The 15956-nt window shown below is 41.9% G+C and overlaps 2 long non-coding RNA genes across 4 annotated transcripts; both read left to right on the forward strand.

Annotated features, from left to right (window-relative positions):
- Positions 1-756: 756 nt before the first annotated feature.
- On the forward strand, positions 757-3895 carry LOC148395894 (uncharacterized). Of its 3 annotated transcripts, XR_015859385.1 has the most exons (5): positions 758-987; positions 2148-2506; positions 2608-2742; positions 2932-3200; positions 3588-3895. It is a non-coding gene; the product is annotated as an uncharacterized LOC148395894 (long non-coding RNA). The 3 variants fall into 3 exon arrangements; XR_015859383.1 differs by having other exon boundaries at positions 757-987; positions 2148-2742; XR_015859384.1 differs by lacking the exon at positions 2148-2506 and having other exon boundaries at positions 770-987.
- Positions 3896-5450: 1555 nt separating this feature from the next.
- On the forward strand, positions 5451-12478 carry LOC148395895 (uncharacterized). Its single transcript, XR_015859468.1, has 5 exons — positions 5451-5615; positions 6189-6284; positions 7329-7424; positions 8362-8457; positions 9500-12478. It is a non-coding gene; the product is annotated as an uncharacterized LOC148395895 (long non-coding RNA).
- The last annotated feature ends 3478 nt before the right edge of the window (positions 12479-15956 follow it).

Consider the following 15956-nt stretch of genomic DNA (forward strand, 5'->3'; position numbering starts at 1 on the left):
CGGAGCAGAACCAGCTTCAAGCTGATTTGCATCTGCAGTACAATCCATGCACGGCAGAAGCAGCGACAGCAAAAGCCCAGAGGTCGCAATGCAGCCAGTCAAACGTGAAAGCATCCTTGTGTGCGTGCGTGTCCAACAATTCTTAGAAACCGTTGGCAAATATTCACAGCAATTTTAAATCTCAAGAGGGCAAGGAAAAAGTCCAAGAGGCAAGAGAAGGGATTGCAGATGGGAGGATCTCTTTTCCGGGTCATCCGGCCTACAACGTGTTTAACACACAATGTCACAAAAAACAATATGAAATAAAGTCGTGCAGGTACGTATACACTCTCAGTCTTCACGGCAGCGCCTGCGAGGAGATGGTTCACCTCGCATCATGTGTGTGTGTGTGTGAGAGAGAGAGAGAGAGAGAGTCCAAAACAGACAAGAAACGAAAGATTAAGGCTAACCTAATGCTAACTTCTTGCTAGCTAGCTTCATAATAACTTGTTATTTTTAAGATAACTTGGATGTTCACACTGCATGTGGTTTGAGTTTTGCTATTTTTAAGCTAACTTGGATAAGTTCCACACTGCATGTGGACTGAGTTTTGTGCCCTACTGTACATTGTTTTTCAGACGCTGGCCATGGGATGGATGGTTTGAAGAGCAAGCTAGAATGCAACACGGTAGCTACGGGTTGATTGCCAACCTTTGGATCATATTGCTTTGCTTTCGGGCAGTTCTTTCCGGGACTCGGTAAGTAACTTTTGTGCTGAAATAGTGTTGTTTTGTCATGTTTCGTGTATTTTGAGCTCATATTTTGTCTTTTAAATGCGTCATGCGCCGCATACGGACCCCGTACGGGCCGCGTACGGGCTGCGCACGGACCGCGTACGGGCTGCGCACGGACCGCGTACGGGCTGCGCACGGACTGAGTACGGACCGTGTAAGGACCGCGTACGGACCGCGAACCGACCGCGTACGGACCACGTACGGATCATGCAAGGTAAAGCTTTTGCTGCACCGTATTTGCATTGTTTTTGGTGCTTTTATGTGTCGCTTGAGAGAAAATGAGACAAATTGCTTCAGAACGCGATGCCTTCGCCTCTCAACGCTCCTTCTGGAACAAACGAGCGTTGAGATCCGGGGTTCTGCTGTATCTGTGTTGGTGTGTGAGTGTATGTGTGAGGTTACCTTTGAGATAGCAATTTAACAGCTGAGTACACAAGTACACACACACACACACACACACACACACACACACACAAGCACGGCTTACTACACACCAGGGAGCTGAGACAGCATCATAGAAAAAAGCCTGATCCAAAGAGAAAACTAAGGATTGTTCACAACCATGTGTATGTGTGCATCTGTGTGTGTGTGTGCAAGTGTATGTAAAAGGCACACCTTGTCAATTTAACATTATCAGACGACTGATAGCTCTAATTCTCTTGCCACGCACGCACGCACACACTGTGTCTGTGACAGCAGAGGTGACTTTTGAGGAAATGCTGCGGTAGGAGAGGAACTAGGAAGATGAATAAAACACAGTTAAGGGGATGAAGACTACTTATCATCATGATGGGTGACAGATGATTGAGAGCTGTCAGTCATCATGATGAAAAAAGTTCAACAGAGCAGCTGACATGTTCACGTCCAACGTCATCAGCTCGACTTTCAGTGAGTACGCTCCAAATACTCGGCTTTGGGTTTGACGTGCTGGGGATACAAATGCTGCGCCGCGCACACACAGAATAGGCACCTGTGTGTGGGGCTCTATCAAAAAACAAGGAATTGATGTTATCTCCCAAACACACACACACACACACACGTGCATGAGGCGGCGGTGATGAAACCAAGATTGAGGACAGCCATGTAGATGAGGAGGAGGAAGGTGAAGAGAAGGATGAAGGCTAGCAAATGCAAATGTGTTTGCACGGCACGGGGGTGTGCGACATGAGGAGACACGCCGTGTGTGTGTGTGCGTGCGCATGTGTTTGCGTGTTCCCATCTGGCGCGGCGCCGTTCTATTGAGGATTCCCACTATCTGGGTCTCCCGCAGTGAATGTTAAACAGCGATGAGGAGGAACAGGAAGTGCTCTTCCCCTTACGTAAGATCCCAGCGGACGTCCTCACGTTTCGCACGCATTTGGTTCATTCCGACAGGCGCCGGCCGACATTGTGGGGGAATCTGGGGCGGCTGAGCTTCACTCTCTTGCAAATTCCCCCAAATTGGAGCCTCCTGATCTTCATCACTACTTCAAGCACCTCCTAGCCTCCGAGCTGCTTTTTCGACAGCAAACTGCAAATAAGGCTCTCTCTCGCACACATGATAAAAAGCACCAAAGTGAGTCAATGTTGGATGTGATGAGGATGAAGATGAGGGGGCGGGCACTGCTGCTCAGATGACTCACTAAGGGAGACCATCATGACGAGGAGGAGGAGGAAGATGATGAGGACAAACAAGATGAAGATGATGACCCCAACTGTCCGTGCGGCACTCGGTTGACCTCAGCTGACCTCTGGTGCTTCAATGTCATTGGCTGATGTGGACACTCCCCAACATTGGAACTCTGACCTTGCCGGCGTGCCTTCTGTGTTTGTTTTTTTGTTTTCATTTTGAAAGGTGATAATTGATGCAAATGAGCTCGACAAAGAGACATCAAAGGCAGTGGAAGAAGCCTGTTTGGACAAGATAAAAGCAGAAAACACTAGCCGTCGTCATTGGGAGGAGCTGCTTGGAACACAGGACCAACCCCAGGTAGGAGGGTTATAGCCTCCCAGTTGATGTACACCTGACAAATATTGTTGTCAAAGGTTAGTGCCAAAGGTTCATAGAAAATACGTACATTTGCACGTAGCCTACAGTGTGCTCAGGTTCCCTTTGGAGTACCCCACGTTCATTTCAACATCACACGGAATGAAATCTGCTTTCTTTTCTGATTTCCAGGTCTTGCGTCTGCACTCCGGTGGATCCCCCCCTTTCAGCACAGCTGCTCGCTTTATTGAGAGTCTTTTGCGTGACAGAGGACAAGACCTACAGCGTACAGGAACATCTTGACAATGGCGTATCCACTACCAACTACTCACGACATTCGGCGAACATGACGGGAGCCGGTAAAGGAAAGAAGTGTATCGAAAGAGACCACGGCCGGATTGAGGCGCGCACAGACAAACACACTGTTCAGAGCTGTCAACCCCCAACTCTTCATCAAGCGCGTAAGAGACGCATAAGCCCTGCCCGATATTGTACGAACATTTATTTTCTATTTGAGACAGTCTGAATAGGAGCCGCACCAAAGGAAAAAAATCAAGTCCGCTTTTAGTCTGGACCAAACAAGCGGAATAAAGGATTTTTCTGGTCTGAATAAACCTTGAGATAAGATATCCTTGTCAGATAACATTGGAAATTAATATTCAGTTATATACGTACATACAGACAAGGGAGCAAAATCAAAAGCTGACGGATCTGCCAAAACAATATCTGATCTTTTGCGGTTCATCCTCAAAGTTATCAAGAGTTATGGAGCAGCCCCAAGTCAAACGAAAGGTTTCTGCTGTGTGGGACCATGGGATGTACTAAAATGTCAATTCAATGTTTTTTAGATAACCTTTGGCAACATCTGGACATTGAAGTGGTGAGACAAAGCAAAAGTGCTACCCTGTCGATGCCATCCAGGAGGTTCAAAGATATCTGGCAGAGGGCAATATTGCCACGTCCCGGGATCCAATCAGATACTGGGACAATCAAAAGACCCATTACCCAAACCTCTTCCGGCTTGCGTTGCAATTTCTGTGCCGTGTGAGTGGGTGTTTTCAACGGCTGGAGAAATTGTGTCCAAAAAGCGCAACAGGCTCAATTTGAAGACGTTGGAAAAACTTCGTGTTTTGAATAAAAACTTGTGAAAAACAAATACCAGTGCACAAGCACCCTCCTTCACAACACGTTCACTTTGATTTTCATGCTATGATACATGTTCACATTATTTATTTTTACTCAAAACAATAAGTTCTGGCAGTGAAGTGCAGATGAGAAAAAAAAAAGAAAGCTAAGAACGGCGTCGAACCTGCGTCATCATGCACGTGAGGCGGACGTAAAACAGCGCTTTTGGTCCGGCCCAAACAAGCGGACTAAAACACTTTTGTAGTCTGAATAAACCCTGAGATAAGATTTCCTTAATAAGATAACAATAAAAATAATATTAAGGTATATACATACAGACAAGAGAGAAAGTGAGTGTGCGGTTACGTTGATTAAAAAAGAAAAACTTTATTCAACTCTAATTTGAACTTTGCCGTTTAAGATAAGCGGGTATTACGTCGCAGTCATGTGCCGCGGAAATGACGTCAGTGGGCGGAACTTCCGCCAAAATTCAAATCCGTGGGCGCGGCTTTCAACAATGGCAGCGAACGAGACACAGCGGATAGTAACACGACGACTAACAAGCGAAATATTTTTATTTTCTGCTTGGAACTGGACCGTCGAGAGCGTACACGGTAAATACAACTCATTGTTTTTAAAAAGAAGTACTTTTGTAGCCCCGAAAAGCGAGTGAGTGTGGCGGGCGTCGAGCTCGGCGTCTGCTGCCAGCCACAAACGCCGAATTTCGACGATTCTTCCTGGTCAACGGTTATAAATGATTGCGTTGATTTAAAAAGAAAAACTTTATTTAACTCTACTTTTAACTTTGCTGTTTTAGATAAGCGGGTATTACGCGGAAATGACGTCAGTAGGCGTGGCTTCCGCCAAAATTCAAATCCGTGGCCGCGGATGGCTGCGAATGGACGCGAGCGAGATAGCGGATACAAACACGACGATTCTCAACAGAAATATCTTTATTTTCTGCTTGCAACTGGACCGTCTAGAGCGTACACGGTAAATACAACTCATTGTTTTTAAAAAGAAGTACTTTTGTAGCCCCGAAAAGCGAGTGAGTGTGGCGGGCGTCGAGCTCGGCGTCTGCTGCCAGCCACAAACGCCGAATTTCGACGATTCTTCCTGGTCAACGGTTATAAATGATTGCGTTGATTTAAAAAGAAAAACTTTATTTAACTCTACTTTTAACTTTGCTGTTTTAGATAAGCGGGTATTACGCGGAAATGACGTCAGTAGGCGTGGCTTCCGCCAAAATTCAAATCCGTGGCCGCGGAAGGCTGCGAATGGACGCGAGCGAGATAGCGGATACAAACACGACGATTCTCAACAGAAATATCTTTATTTTCTGCTTGCAACTGGACCGTCTAGAGCGTACACGGTAAATACAACTCATTGTTTTTAAAAAGAAGTACTTTTGTAGCCCCGAAAAGCGAGTGAGTGTGGCGGGCGTTGAGCTCGGCGTCTGCTGCCAGCCACAAACGCCGAATTTCGACGATTCTTCCTGGTCAACGGTTATAAATGATTGCGTTGATTTAAAAAGAAAAACTTTATTTAACTCTACTTTTAACTTTGCCGTTTTAAATAAGCGGGTATTACGCGGAAATTACGTCAGTAGGCGGGGCTTCCGCCAAAATTCAAATCCGTGGCCGCGGATGGCTGCGAATGGACGCGAGCGAGATAGCGGATACAAACACGACGATTAGCAACAGAAATATCTTTATTTTCTGCTCGCAACTGGACCGTCTAGAGCGTATACGGTAAATACAACTCATTGTGTTTAAAGAGACTTACTTTTGTGTAGTTTGACTAAAGTTGTCGATGTAGGTAGCGTTCACTGTGCAATAGCAATGTTTAGCTGAGTCGCGGAAACAAAGACTACGATTATCAACAGAAATATCTTTATTTTCTGCTTGCAACTGGACCGTCTAGGGCTTCACGGTAAATAAAACTCATTGTTTTTAAAAATAAGTACTATTGTAGTCTCGAAAAAGCGAGTGAGTGGGGGGGCCGTCGTCGAATTCGGCGTCTGCTGTCAGCCATAGACGCCGAATTTCGACGATTCTCCCTGGTCAACGGTTGTAAATTATTGCGTTGATTAAAAATAAAACTTTATTTAATTCTACTTTTAACTTTGCCGTTTTAGATAAACGGGTATTACATCGCAGTAATGTGCCGTCGAAATGAATAGGGGAAACTCCCGCCAAGATTCAAATCCGTGGGCGCGAAATGGCCGTTAGCGCGACAGCGGATACAAACACGACGTAGTCGCGTTGCCTTATATCTTTGAATGTCTTGAGGGTAAATGTTAATGTTTAATTTCATTCCTTTAGGTTACATGGTGTTTGTTGGCTGTATGTTTTCCACTGTAAGAAGAATGAATATACACATCAGGTGGAGGCTCGCATTTTTGACCAGGCGCTACAATGGTGAGTAGCCCTTCCTTCCTCCATTTATGTTAAACACCTCCTATTTCATGTCTAACAGTAATTGATTTAACACATAACTGTAAGTAAATTGTGTGTGGGCACTGTCAATTTAATATGTGTGATTATACTGCCTAATCTGTCACTGAGTATATTGTTGCAAAGTAATATAAGAAATAATCCAAAATTGTAATTCAGAATAGTTTTCAAAAGACGACCATTAGAATTATATACAAATGTGATTACCCTGAACAGAAGTAATTTCTTAAATCACAAATTCTTCTATTCAAAGATTTGGTCAGACTGCTCAAATGATGCCTAACAGTAATTAATGTAACACATAACCATAAGTAAATTGAGTGTGGGCACTCTTAAATTAACAAGTGATTATATTGCCTAATCTCTTACCGAGTATGTTGTTGCAAAGTAATATAAGAAAAGATCCAAAGTAGTAATCTAGTGTTTAATATGTCCTATCAGGGCTCAAGTCAAAATTTGGCACCACCATGTGGTGAAATTTGGAATTGCATCACATCCAATTTTGCCTGGGAACAAACAGATTAAATAAGTCGTAGTCTTAAATAAGACACCCCTTCTCAAACAAGTAAACTCTGCCCATTTTGCGCAGTAGATGTTCTGTTAATACCTAGTATTTAAACAAAGTCATAATTTAAAATACTTTCAACATTCATTCATCCATTAAACCACCGTTAGTCCACTCGCTCTTATTACCAACTCCTATCAATTTAACTAAGCGTTTAATACGTCCTATCAGGTCTCAAGTCAAGATTTGGCACCATACTTTTTTGAAATTTGCAATTGCAGCAAATCCAATTTTGCCAGGGAAGAAAAATAGTCTTACATGTTGCCATTAAATAAATTAAATAAATCTTGCTTGTTCCCACTCCTTTTGAAAAAAGTAGTTTAAAACGAGGGCCCCTCCCTCAACCTTTAACCCGAACGAGCCCTAAGCCCGCACGTCACATTGTGTTGCATCTGCGAATGTTGCTTGAAGCCAAATGTTAAAGTTTTCTTTCATTCCATTAGGTTTCACGGTGTTGGTCGGCTGTACGTTTTCCACCGTCAGAAGAATGAAAATACAAATCAGTTGGAGGCTCGCATCATTGACCAGTCGCTACAATGGTGAGTACCCATTTCTTCCTCCATTTATGTTAAACACCTCCTATTTTATGTTTAACAGTAATTGATTTAACACATAACCATAAGTAAATTGAGTGTGGGCACGCTCAAGTTAACATATGCGATTATACTGCCTAATCTCTCACCGAGTATATTGTTGCAAAGTAATATAAGAAAAGATCCAAAGTTGTAATTCAGAATAGTTTTCAAAAGAAGGCCATTAGAATTATATACAAATGTGATTACCCTAAACTTAAAAACAAACTATTTGTTAAATCACAAAGTCTTCAATTCAAAGATTTGGTTAGATTATCACACTCCTCAAAGTGAAGCAAAAGTGTTTACCTAAAAAATATTCAAAAGCATATTCAAACTATGTCTAATTCAGAACATTCATGTTGCCCCCCTCGGTATTATTATCATTTTTTATCACTTCAACTAAGTGTTTAATATGTCCTATCAGGTCTCAAGTCAAAATTTGGCACCATCATGTGGTGTAATTTGGAATTGCAGCACATCCAATTTTGCCTGGGAATAAACAGATTAAATAAGTCTTACTTCTTGCCAATCCTTCCCAATTTTGTCAGGGAACAAAAATAGATTAAATAAACTAAATAAGTTTTACTTCTTCCCATTAAATGAGTTTAATACGTCCTATCAGGTCTCAAGTCAAGATTTGGCACCGTACTTTGTTGAAATTTGCAATTGCAGCAAATCCTATTTTGCCTGGGAACCAAAATAGATGAAACAAATAAATTAAGCCATTAAATAAATTAAATAAGTCTTGCTTGTTCGCACTCCTTTTCGAAAAAGTAGTTTAAAACAAGGGCCCTTCCCTCAACCTTTAACCCTAACGAGCCCTCACCCCGCACGTCACATTGTGTTGTATCAGCGAATGTTGGTTGAGGCCAAATGTTAAAGTTTTCTTTCATTCCTTTAGGTTCCTCGGTGTTGGTTGGCTGTACGTTTCCCAACGTCAGGAGAATGAATATACAAATCAGTTGGAGGCTCGCATCATTGACCAGGAGCCACAATGGTGAGTACCCATTTCTTCCTCCATTTATGTTAAACCTCCTATTTCATGTTTAACAGTAGTTGATTTAACACTTAAGCATAAGTAAATTGAGTGTGGGCACTCTCAAGTTAACATATGCGATTATACTGCCTAATCTGTCACCGAGTATATTGTTGCAAAGTAATATGAGAAAAGATCCAAAGTTGTAATTCAGAATAGTTTTCAAAAGACGACCATTAGAATTATATACAAATCTGATTACCCTGAACATAAATAATTTCTTAAATCACAAATTCTTCTATTCAAAGATTTGGTCAGACTGCTCAAATGATGCCTAACAGTAATTAATGTAACACATAACCATAAGTAAATTGAGTGTGGGCACTCTTAAGTTAACAAGTGATTATACTGCCTAATCTCTTACCGAGTATGTTGTTGCAAAGTAATATAAGAAAAGATCCAAAGTAGTAATCCAGTGTTTAATATGTCCTATTAGGGCTCAAGTCAAAATTTGGCACCCTCATGTGGTGAAATTTGGAATTGCATCACATCCAATTTTGCCTGGGAACAAACAGATTAAATAAGTCGTAGTCTTAAATAAGCCACCCCTTCTCAAACAAGTAAACTCTGCCCATTTTGCGCAGTAGATGTTCTGTTAAAACCTAGTATTTAAACAAAGTCATAATTTAAATTACTTTCAACATTCATTCATCCATTAAACCACCACTAGTCCACTCGCTCTTATTACCAACTCCTATCTATGTAACTAAGCGTTTAATACGTCCTATCAGGTCTCAAGTCAAGATTTGGCACTGTACTTTGTTGAAATTGGCAATTGCAGCAAATCCAATTTTGCCAGGGAAGAAAAATAGTCTTACATGTTCCCATTAAATAAATTAAATAAGTCTTGCTTGTTCCCACTCCTTTTGAAAAAAGTAGTTTAAAACGAGGGCCCCTCCCTCAACCTTTAACCCGAACGAGCCCTAAGCCCGCACGTCACATTGTGTTGCATCTGCGAATGTTGCTTGAAGCCAAATGTTAAAGTTTTCTTTCATTCCTTTAGGTTCCACGGTGTTGGTTGGCTGTATGTTTTCCACTGTAAGAAGGATAAAAGTCCAACGGTTTGATGTTGGCGAAGACGTCTCCGGTGAGTCCTTCCTTCCTTTTTATTCATGGGAAGTCACAGACAACAATAGATAAAGTAACACAATGTTAGAGGTAACTACATTTGTCTTAAATTGGATAGATTACTTCTTTCCACACCATTTCAAACAAGTAAACTGGCCATTTTGTGTTTATACCTAGTATTTATACAGTCATAATTTAAATGAACAAATAAGATTCATTCACTCACCCACTCATTCATTCATTCATTCATTCATTCATTCATTCATTCATTCATTCATTCATTCATTCATTCATTCATTCAGAAGATCCAAAATTGTGTGTGCTGTGTAATTCAGAATAGATCTCATGTTACTCCACTTGCTCATATGACCAACTTCTATCAAATTAGCTATTAATACGTCCCATCAGGTCTCAAGTCAATATTTGGGACCGTAATTTGTCGAAATTTGCAATTGCAGCAAATCCAATTTTGCCTCGGAACAAACATATATTAAACAAACTAAATAAGTCTTCTTCTCATTTAAATAAATGAAATAAGTCTTTTCTTCCTAGTCCTTTTTAAACAAGTAAACTGGCCATTTTTTGCAGTCGTGTTTGTGTTCATACTTAATATTTATCCAAAATCATAATTGAAATGACTTCATTCATTCATTTTTGAAATTTTGAATTCCACCAAATCCATTTTTCCCATTAAATAAATAAGTTTTACTTCTTCCGTTTAAATAAATGAAATAAGTCTTTCCTTCCTAGTCCTTTTTAAACAAGTAAACTGGCCATTTTTTGCAGTCGTGTTTGTGTTCATACTTAATATTTATCCAAAATCATAATTGAAATGACTTCATTCATTCATTTTTGAAATTTTGAATTCCACCAAATCCATTTTCCCATTAAATAAATAAGTTTTACTTCTTCCCATTTAAATAAATGAAAAGTCTTTTCTTCCTAGTCCTTTTTAAACAAGTAAACTGGCCATTTTTTGCAGTCATGTTTGTGTTCATACTTAATATTTATCCAAAATCATAATTGAAATGACTTCATTCATTCATTTTTGAAATTTTGAATTCCACCAAATCCATTTTTCCCATTAAATAAATAAGTTTTACTTCTTCCGTTTAAATAAATGAAATAAGTCTTTCCTTCCTAGTCCATTTTAAACAAGTAAACTGGCCATTTTTTGCAGTCGTGTTTGTGTTCATACTTAATATTTATCCAAAATCATAATTGAAATGACTTCATTCATTCATTTTTGAAATTTTGAATTCCACCAAATCCATTTTTCCCATTAAATAAGTTTGACTTCTTCCGTTTAAATAAATGAAATAAGTCTTACTTCCCACTCTTTTTCAAACAAGTAAACTGCCCATTTTGTGTAGTATATTTTCTGTTTATACCTAGTATTTTATACAAAATCATACTTAAATTTTGTGTAGTATATTTTCTGTTTATACCTAGTATTTATACAAAATCATAATGAAAATGATTTAATTAACAATTAAGTTAATGAACTTATTCAAAAGAGTCTTTAATATGTCCTATTAAGTATAATAAGATTTGTCACCATCCTTAGGTATAATTTGGATTTGCAGCAAATCAAATAGACAAACGCATTGGCCAAGTTATTTTATAAAAGCATGTGGGGTGATGTGATGTCTTTTGTGGGATGATGTTTTGCATTTGTGATGTCATACTCTGATTTTTATGATGTCATATTTTTGGTTCGTTAGGCTAGGTGCTAGAAGCTAGGTGCTAGAGGCTAGGTGCTAGAGGCTAAGGTCTAGGTGCTAAGGTCTAGGTGCTAGAGGCTAGAGGTTAGGTGCTAGAAGCTAGGTGCTAGTGGCTAATGTGGTTAGCTGCTAAGGTCTAATATGGTTTGGTGCTAAAGTCTAATGTGGTTTGGTGCTTAGGTCTAATGTGGTTTGGTGCTAAGGTCTGATGTGGTTTGGTGTTAAGGTCTAATGTGGTTTGGTGTTAAGGTCTAATGTGGTTTGGTGTTAATGTCTAATGTGGTTTGGTGCTAAGGTCTAATGTGGTTTGGTGCTGAGGTCTAATGTGGTTGGGTGCTAAGGTCGAATTGTGCTAGGTGCTTAAGGTTTAATTGTTCTAGGTGCTAATGGTCTATGTGCTATGTGCTCATGGTTTAATGTGCTATGTGCTCATGGCCTAATGTGCTATGTGCTCATGGCCTAATGTGCTATGTGTTCATGGTTGAATGTGCTATGTGCTCATGGCCTAATGTGCTATGTGCTCATGGCCTAATGTGCTATGTGCTCATGGTTTAATGTGCTATGTGCTCATGGCCTAATGTGCTATGTGCTCATAATTTGATGTGCTATGTGCTCATGGCCTAATGTGCTATGTGCTCATGGTCTAATGTGCTATGGACTAATGTGCTATGGTCTAATGTGCTATGTGCTCATGGCCTAATGTGCTATGTGCTCATGGTATAATGTGCTATGGTCTAATGTGCTATGTGCTAATGGTTTAATGTGCTATGTGTCAATGGTTTAATGGGCTAATGTGTTAATGGTCTTATGTTCTAATGGTCTAATGTGCTAATGGTCTAATGGTCTAATGGTCTAATGTGCTAATGGTCTAATGTGCTAATAGTCTAATGTGCTAATGGTCTAATGTGCTAATGGTCTAATGTGCTAATGGTCTAATGTGCTAATGGTCTAATGTGCTAATGGTCTAATGTGCTATGTGCTATTGGTGTAATGTGCTATTGGTGTAATGTGCTATTGGTGTAATGTGCTATTGGTGTAATGTGCTATTGGTGTAATGTGCTATTGGTGTAATGTGCTATTGGTGTAATGTGCTATTGGTGTAATGTGCTATTGGTCTTATGTGCTATTGGTCTTATGTGCTATTGGTCTTATGTGCTATTGGTCTTATGTGCTATTGGTCTTATGTGCTATTGGTCTTATGTGCTATTGGTCTTATGTGCTATTGGTCTTATGTGCTATTGGTCTTATGTGCTATTGGTCTTATGTGCTATTGGTCTTATGTGCTATTGGTCTTATGTGCTATTGGTCTTATGTGCTATTGGTCTTATGTGCTATTGGTCTTATGTGCTATTGGTCTTATGTGCTATTGGTCTTATGTGCTATTGGTCTTATGTGCTATTGGTCTTATGTGCTATTGGTCTTATGTGCTATTGGTCTTATGTGCTATTGGTCTTATGTGCTATTGGTCTTATGTGCTATTGGTCTTATGTGCTATTGGTCTTATGTGCTATTGGTCTTATGTGCTATTGGTCTTATGTGCTATTGGTCTTATGGTCTATGTGCTATGTGCTCATGGTTTAATGTGCTATGTGCTATTGGTTTAATGTGCTATGTGCTCATGGCCTAATGTGCTATGTGCTATGTGCTATTGGTTTAATGTGCTATGTTCTCATGGCCTAATGTGCTATGTGTTCATGGTTGAATGTGCTTAGGGTTTAATGTGCTTAGGAATTAATGTGCTTAGTGCTTAGGGTTTAACTATCTTAGGGTTTAATTTGATTAGGTCTTTATGTGCTTTGTGCTTAAGGTTTTATGTGCTTTGTGCTTAAGTTTTTATGTGCTTAAGGTTTTATGTGCTTAAGGTTTGATGTGCTCTGTGCTTAAGGTTTGATGTGCTTTGTTAAGGTTTGATGTGCTCTGTGCTTAAGGTTTTATGTGCTTTGTGCTTAAGGTTTTATGTGCTGGTTAGGGTTCTTGTTGCTCTTGCTGTGCTTAGGGTTAGACTTGCTGTGATTAGGTTTAGGCTTGCTCTTGCTGTGCTTAAGGTTGTTGTTAGGGTTTGTTAGGGTTAGGTTTCGTGTTAGTGTTTGTTAGGGTTAGGTGTCTTGTTAGGTTTCTTGTTAGGGTTAAGAAAAGGTTTCTTGTTAGGTTTAGGTTTCTTGTTAGGTTTAGGTTTCTTGTTAGGGTTAGGTTTCATGTAAGGGTTAGGTTTCATGTAAGGTATAGGTTTCTTGTTAGGGTTAGGGTTTGTGTTAGGCTCAGGCTGGCTTTTGCTGTGCTGAGGCTTAGGGTTAGGCTTGCTCTTGCTGTGGTTAGGGTTAGGGTTAGGGTTAGGGTTTGTGTTAGGCTCAGGCTGGCTTTTGCTGTGCTGAGGCTTAGGGTTAGGCTTGCTCTTGCTGTGGTTAGGGTTAGGGTTAGGGTTTGTGTTAGGCTCAGGCTGGCTTTTGCTGTGCTGAGGCTTAGGGTTAGGCTTGCTCTTGCTGTGGTTAGGGTTAGGGTTAGGGTTTGTGTTAGGCTCAGGCTGGCTTTTGCTGTGCTGAGGCTTAGGGTTAGGCTTGCTCTTGCTGTGGTTAGGGTTAGGGTTAGGGTTAGGGTTTGTGTTAGGCTCAGGCTGGCTTTTGCTGTGCTGAGGCTTAGGGTTAGGCTTGCTCTTGCTGTGGTTAGGGTTAGGGTTAGGGTTAGGGTTAGGCTCAGGCTGGCTTTTGCTGTGCTGAGGCTTAGGGTTAGGCTTGCTCTTGCTGTGGTTAGGGTTAGGGTTAGGGTTTGTGTTAGGCTCAGGCTGGCTTTTGCTGTGCTGAGGCTTAGGGTTAGGCTTGCTCTTGCTGTGGTTAGGGTTAGGGTTAGGGTTAGGGTTTGTGTTAGGCTCAGGCTGGCTTTTGCTGTGCTGAGGCTTAGGGTTAGGCTTGCTCTTGCTGTGGTTAGGGTTAGGGTTAGGGTTAGGGTTTGTGTTAGGCTCAGGCTGGCTTTTGCTGTGCTGAGGCTTAGGGTTAGGCTTGCTCTTGCTGTGGTTAGGGTTAGGGTTAGGGTTAGGGTTTGTGTTAGGCTCAGGCTGGCTTTTGCTGTGCTGAGGCTTAGGGTTAGGCTTGCTCTTGCTGTGGTTAGGGTTAGGGTTAGGGTTAGGGTTTGTGTTAGGCTCAGGCTGGCTTTTGCTGTGCTGAGGCTTAGGGTTAGGCTTGCTCTTGCTGTGGTTAGGGTTAGGGTTAGGGTTAGGGTTTGTGTTAGGCTCAGGCTGGCTTTTGCTGTGCTGAGGCTTAGGGTTAGGCTTGCTCTTGCTGTGGTTAGGGTTAGGGTTAGGGTTAGGGTTTGTGTTAGGCTCAGGCTGGCTTTTGCTGTGCTGAGGCTTAGGGTTAGGCTTGCTCTTGCTGTGGTTAGGGTTAGGGTTAGGGTTAGGGTTTGTGTTAGGCTCAGGCTGGCTTTTGCTGTGCTGAGGCTTAGGGTTAGGCTTGCTCTTGCTGTGGTTAGGGTTAGGGTTAGGGTTAGGGTTTGTGTTAGGCTCAGGCTGGCTTTTGCTGTGCTGAGGCTTAGGGTTAGGCTTGCTCTTGCTGTGGTTAGGGTTAGGGTTAGGGTTAGGGTTTGTGTTAGGCTCAGGCTGGCTTTTGCTGTGCTGAGGCTTAGGGTTAGGCTTGCTCTTGCTGTGGTTAGGGTTAGGGTTAGGGTTAGGGTTTGTGTTAGGCTCAGGCTGGCTTTTGCTGTGCTGAGGCTTAGGGTTAGGCTTGCTCTTGCTGTGGTTAGGGTTAGGGTTAGGGTTTGTGTTAGGCTCAGGCTGGCTTTTGCTGTGCTGAGGCTTAGGGTTAGGCTTGCTCTTGCTGTGGTTAGGGTTAGGGTTAGGGTTAGGGTTTGTGTTAGGCTCAGGCTGGCTTTTGCTGTGCTGAGGCTTAGGGTTAGGCTTGCTCTTGCTGTGGTTAGGGTTAGGGTTAGGGTTAGGGTTTGTGTTAGGCTCAGGCTGGCTTTTGCTGTGCTGAGGCTTAGGGTTAGGCTTGCTCTTGCTGTGGTTAGGGTTAGGGTTAGGGTTAGGGTTTGTGTTAGGCTCAGGCTGGCTTTTGCTGTGCTGAGGCTTAGGGTTAGGCTTGCTCTTGCTGTGGTTAGGGTTAGGGTTAGGGTTAGGGTTTGTGTTAGGCTCAGGCTGGCTTTTGCTGTGCTGAGGCTTAGGGTTAGGCTTGCTCTTGCTGTGGTTAGGGTTAGGGTTAGGGTTAGGGTTTGTGTTAGGCTCAGGCTGGCTTTTGCTGTGCTGAGGCTTAGGGTTAGGCTTGCTCTTGCTGTGGTTAGGGTTAGGGTTAGGGTTAGGGTTTGTGTTAGGCTCAGGCTGGCTTTTGCTGTGCTGAGGCTTAGGGTTAGGCTTGCTCTTGCTGTGGTTAGGGTTAGGGTTAGGGTTTGTGTTAGGCTCAGGCTGGCTTTTGCTGTGCTGAGGCTTAGGGTTAGGCTTGCTCTTGCTGTGGTTAGGGTTAGGGTTAGGGTTTGTGTTAGGCTCAGGCTGGCTTTTGCTGTGCTGAGGCTTAGGGTTAGGCTTGCTCTTGCTGTGGTTAGGGTTAGGGTTAGGGTTTGTGTTAGGCTCAGGCTGGCTTTTGCTGTGCTGAGGCTTAGGGTTAGGCTTGCTCTTGCTGTGGTTAGGGTTAGGGTTAGGGTTAGGGTTTGTGTTAGGCTCAGGCTGGCTTTTGCTGTGCTGAGGCT

This window comes from Syngnathus floridae, chromosome 7, assembly GCF_059516105.1.
Source record: "Syngnathus floridae isolate MCC-2025c chromosome 7, RoL_Sflo_1.0, whole genome shotgun sequence".
Classification (NCBI taxonomy): Eukaryota; Metazoa; Chordata; class Actinopteri; order Syngnathiformes; family Syngnathidae; genus Syngnathus; species Syngnathus floridae.